The sequence below is a fragment of the Monodelphis domestica genome, chromosome 8, assembly GCF_027887165.1.
Source record: "Monodelphis domestica isolate mMonDom1 chromosome 8, mMonDom1.pri, whole genome shotgun sequence".
Taxonomy (NCBI): domain Eukaryota; kingdom Metazoa; phylum Chordata; class Mammalia; order Didelphimorphia; family Didelphidae; genus Monodelphis; species Monodelphis domestica.
Window position 1 is genome coordinate 218,796,057 of NC_077234.1, and position 6,188 is coordinate 218,802,244.

The window sequence follows — 6,188 nt, forward strand, 5'->3', positions numbered from 1 at the left end:
GAATCTTCTTTTATCCTTTAACTGCATAAATAATATTCCTCTTCTTCCTTTCATTTCTTCATGATTTGGGACTGGTTGTTTTTTTTTTACAAGATTTTGCATTAAAATTACTTTCTGAATTGCCTGAAAGTGACTAGACTGGAGACTATGATGCTTCAGGTAAGAAAAGGGGAATCCTAGGAAAAGAGAGAAAAGATGGTTCCTTGGACACACTGACATGGAAATATCTCTGGCATTTCCAGATACACCATTGTAAATTCCTGCATGCTGATGAAAAATAAATTCATGTTATGTCTGTGATAGTTTCAAATCCTACCATAGGAAAAGTTGGGCGTAGTTTGGGATGGTGAAATTTTTTTAATGTACTTCCCTAAAATTCTAGTTTATAAGAGTTTAATGGTTTTAATCTGGATTTATGGCATAATTTTTTACTTTCAGTATTGCTTCTGAGGGGCATTGTGTGGACATAGTTTGGCCAATGAAGTGTCTTTCTTTGAATGCCCAGATCCTTTCCAGACAGAAAAGGGAGTAGATAATGGAATGGTGATATAGGAGCAATGAAAGTTTCTTGAGATATCCCAGGTTCTCACATTTCCTAACAAAATTTTTTTCATCTTTTTTTGCTGAAGAGGACAAAAATAATTATGGGGTGATATTTTGGCTTGCATATGAATTGGATTTAAGTGAAGCTATCAAAACTAGATGAGCATCCCGGAAAAGTCTTCATACCGGAGGTGTTAGTCCTACCTAAACATTCTGTATACAAAAATAAGTTTGTAAAAGGGAATATCTGCATAATACACATTACAAAATAAAAAAAAATTCAAATACAAATGGCATTGTATGGTGAATCAGAGAATAAGGTAGAGGACTCTATAATCCTGAAGGAATGTATGTTACATACTACTGAAAATTAATCTATTTATACAGAATAAGAGGACATTTACTTTTTTAAAAAGACAATTGTGTCTTGCCCTTTCTATAGAGTTAGACTTTGGGACAGAGAGTCAACATCTGTGATTGCTGCTTGAATCTTATTCATCTTGGATAAGTAAATGGAATCTTTATATATGATGAAGCATTACAAAATTGTATTAGTAAGTACCTTAAAAATAGAATGAAGCTTGGAAAGGTTGAGAGTTTAGCAAAGACATGGAAATCCTTGGAGAAGGCCATCCTTTTTTATTTTTCTTTTTAATTTTTCTTTTTTTCAGATTAGATGTTAATGAAGGTTTTAATATTACTTTTCTTAAATTTTGTTCTCTTCTTCCTTCTTACCCTTTCCTCCTTCCCAAGAAGTCAAGTTATATTATATAGATTTCACATATATAATAATATAACACATATTTCATGTTCAGTGTGTTAAGAAACAAAACATATTAATTGCAGTAGATGAAAATTGATAGAAGAAAAAAGTGAAAAATTATATATTCTAATCTTCATTCAAATTCCCTATGTTCCTTCTCTGATGCTGGATATACTTTTTCATCATCAGTCATTTGGAGTTATTCTAGTTCCTTGCCTGATTAATGATAATTAAGTCATTCACAGTTGATCATCATACATTATTGTTGTTACTGTATATAATATTCTCCTGGTTTATTACTTCATTTAAGTCTTTCCACTTTTTGTGAGTGTGTGTGATCATTTTGATTCTCATTTCTTATGACACAATAGTATTTCATTATAAGTTTATGCTACAACTCATTACGTCATTCCTCAATTGATGGACATTCCTTCAGTTTCTAACTAGTTGTTGCCACAGAAAGAGCTGCTATAAATATTTTTGTACATTTAAGTTAAAAGGTGATACTTCATGTGTAGGCTATGGAAATTTAGGAAAAAAATTGTTCCCAAATTATCATGTGTGGAGTGATGGAGACTGACACATTCCCAGAATAACTCTGATGGCAGTTCCCCTTATGGAAGCAGCTACCATGACTGCTTTCAGGGGAATTTAAATGATGTGTAAGAGAAAAGAAATATTAGATCATGTTCAAATATTCTATAACTGGTTTTTGTCCAGCAACCAAGCAGTCAGTGGCATCTTTCTTTCCTTTTATTTTCTTCTCATATATTTTATTTTTTAATTTGGAAAATTTGATTTAATTAATTTAGAATATTTTTCCATGGTTACAAAATAAACGTTCTTTCCCTCCACTTCCCCAACCCCCTCCTGTAGCCAACACGCAATTCCACTAGGTTTTATATGTGTCATTGATCAAGACCTATTTCCATAGTATTGATATTTGCACTGGGGTAATCATTTAGAGTCTATATCCCCAAGCATATCCCCATTGACCCATGTGATCAAGTAGTTGTTTTTCGTCTGTGTTTCTACTCCCACAGTTCTTTCTCTGGAAGGGGATAGCATTCTTTCTCACAAGCCCCTCAGAATTGTTCTAGATCATTGCATTGCCATTGGTAGAGAAATCCATTACAATGGATTATACCACAGTGTATCAGTCTCTGTGTATAATGTTCTCCTGGTTCTGCTCCTTTCATTCTGCATTAATTCCCAGAGTTTGTTCCAGTTCACATGGAAATCGTCCAGTTCATTATTCCTTTGAGCACAATAGTATTCCATAGCCAACAAATACCACAATTTGTTCAACCATTCCCCAATCAGAGGGCATCCCCTCATTTTCCAATTTTTGCCAAGTGGTGTCCTTTTAACAAAAAGCACAAATTGAGCAGAACCTTAGATATTCTCTTTAGACACTTTTTTGGTGAATAGTAGACCATGATTTGACTCCTTTTCTATCAAACAACTAAGAAGAAGCAATGGTCTAGGGAAAGAGGCCTTCATTCCTCCAAGGCCAACTTGTGGTACAGTGAAAATGGTTTGGGAACCTGCAACTTGTCCTTTGTTTTTTGTTTGTTTTTTTAGGTGAAGGGAATTAGTTTGAACCTCTGACCTTGTGAGTTTTTAGAAATTTGGGGAACAAGTCTCTGGGAGCAACCCAGTTAAGGATTACAGGAATATGAATATATTCTGGACTTTGCAGTTATCCCATCCCAGTAACAATACCCTAAAAAAAGGGAAATGAAATTTCATTCCCTAAGTACTTGAGTCCAGGCCTCATCTGGCATCAGTAATGCATTTAGAGATGAACTTGGTGACACCAGTGCCATAAAGAATGAATGCTGTCTGAGTCACTTTTCTGAGAGAACTGTATGTGGGAGAGTATGTATTCTCCCAATTGTTAGGGATGTTCATTTTTTAAATTGTTATAAGCTTAAAGTAAATATCACTTTGTAAAAACTAATTGATATTAAGTGGCTTGATATAACTAAATGCTAGTTACTTGTAACTAACAGGAAGGGAAATAGCACAATGTTATTTCAGTAGTACAGATAAGATTTCCCAAATCTCTCAGTGGTATCCTAGAACCCAGAGTGGGATATGTATGTGGCTTATTTCTGGCATATTGGTCCAAAGCACACTTGATGGGGAAAAAAAGATCAGGAAAGAATCTATCTATAGAGCTAGGTACCAGAACTGGACCTAATATTTCACTTGCATAGGGAACTACCAGATGAGGAAAATTCTTTCACTAATTCAAAGTATACCAACTCTGAAATTTAATAGTCTTAGACAATTACTTATATTACTGATAGTTTAAATAACTTGCTTAGAAACACACAGCCAGGATGTCAGAGGGAAAAATGCCTTCTTGGACTCAAGAATAGCTCCTTATATATTATACAGTCCAGTCTCTTGATGTAAATAGAGCCCACAGGAAATCTTATGCTACTAAATTAGCTTTAATTTTACTTAAATTTTGTACAACTTGGTATCATAAATATGATTTTTTATGACAGAAAATGCTATCTTTGTATTCAAGTTTTTAAGTCTTTAGGGAAAGTCAGAATGTACTAAAATTTTCTTTAAAGTTTATCAAAATGGATCAATCCCAAGGTGATGAACTAAGTTAATATCAGTTGGTGGAAAAAAAGAAGAGTTTTATATGAGTGGTATTTTGGAGAAAGAATTGAGAAACTGAGTGGATATTATGGGAAGGGGCAAGAGTGAAAAATGACAGATTATTGACTTCTTGATATCATTAAAATACAACCACAATAATTCCTATTGGTCCATAGGATAAGAGAGATAATGACAGGCAATAAAGTTTGCATCATTTTTCCAAGATAACTTAAATGCATCAAGTGGTATAAACTATTTGATTGAGGGACCCTTTGTCCAGAAAGGGTAGTGGATCTTTCATATAGCAAGAGCGCATTCCTTATGCCAGACTGTTATCTACATAATGCCAAAATAATTAGAGAGAATTACTAAGCACATGCAAGGAAGATTTATGGCATCATGGAGAAGAGTCACAGGATGACAAGTTATGGATTGATTGTGATCCTTATTGGGGAGAGGAGAAATTGAATCATAAGTGGCATTTATGGCCAGTAAATAATTTATAATTACAAAGTTCTTTATATTATAATAGTGGCTTACATTTATTTACTATTTATAAAACTTTTCCACATAATAAAAAAAGCAGAGGAGGAGGTATGGATTTTAGTACTTTTATAGATTAGGTTTTTATAGATATAGGTTGAAGTTCATATTAAGTGATTAGTTAAACAAATAAGTTGTGGTAATGTTCTCACCAGAATAAGAGACATGATATCCAGAGTTCAATTCCTATTTCATTTAATTTGTCCCAAGGATTTGTTTCTGAGTCTAAATTTCATCAAAAGCCATTCAACTTAAAGCAGTAATTTTATTTGTAGAGTACATGTAAAAGAAAAAAAAATATGGCAGACAGATATGAAAGGATAATTTCAAAGTAGTGCCCAAAATGAAAATAAATCTGTGCTTATGAAGTATAAATTAAAACAAAAACAATCAAGACATGTATTTTATAAAACATTATTTCAGTTTTATTTTTCCAAATAATACTTAAAATTTAAGTCCCTGTCTGGAGATCATATTTGAATGATTATTCTTTCAAATGATCAAATTTTTAAAACCATTTACAAGTAAACAATAGTTAATTTTAAAAAACCCATAAACTTTTGCTCATAATTCATTCCTGAGGGGTGTTAAATAATGTAATATTTTCTATAATAATTTTCTTTGGAGAAAAACAAAGAAGATGAAAGACAACTCCTGTGATAATTAAAATGTTTGGGAGCAAAGGAATATATATATATATATATATATATATATATATATATATATATATATATATATATATAAATTAAGACCTCTGAAATATGTTTTCTACTGTGTCTTGGTTTTATATAAATATAAGATGGTTGCCAGGGAATATATTCCCAATTTATGAATATGTGTAAGCCAACTGGGTTTTATAGAGAAATTTAATTTATAATACACTGATTAATCAATAGAAAAAGAGAGAAAGTAAGAAAGGAATAAGAATGAATAAATCAGTCAGTTGGTTTTATCACTCACCCAAGATCTCTCTAAGTAAGGTAAGGCTTTTCATGCCAACTTCAGGCTCCACCTTCAAGAGAGCCTCCTTTCAAGAAATGTTTCCAGAGAATTCTCCTCCTTCAGAGCCAGCTTTCTCTCCTGGTCCTCCCACAGAGCAACCTCCTCAGTCCTCCTTCAGAGCCACCTCGCTCAGAGCAAAACCTCCTCCACTCTCTCCTCAGACCCCGCTATCTTTAAGGAAACGATCTAAGTTCCCTCCCCTCAGTTCTCACATCTACCAATCACTGTCGATGTCTCCCCTGTGCCAATGGTGGTTCTAGTTTAACCCAGGACTGCCCAGAGGTCTGTGGCTTTGCACATGTCTGTTGAAGGTCATATTCTCAAATAATTAAATCTTGATCCTTTTGCTGCAGCCCTTCCTAAATCCTGTTACCCTGAGTAGGGTGGAGATTAGAAGTTCCAAGACCTGGTTCTGTCATTCCAAGTATCTCTATTGTATCAATTCTAAAATCAATCATGACTCAAAGAACTTCCTGTTCTATGCTTAAGCATAGGTCAAAGCCCTTTCCATTGTTCAGCAAAAAGTTTCTGTCCTAAAGCAGTCCGAAGTAGGGAGGAGAAGGATCCTCCCATGCCAAGGGGATTCACATTCCAATAGAGTTCTTACTATCAGTAGGAAATTTTTTCCAGTATGAGATTTCCCAATGGGGAAATTTCCAACATTCATAAGTCTAAGAAATTTTAAGGTTTACAATCCCCCCTGATGATCATTGGG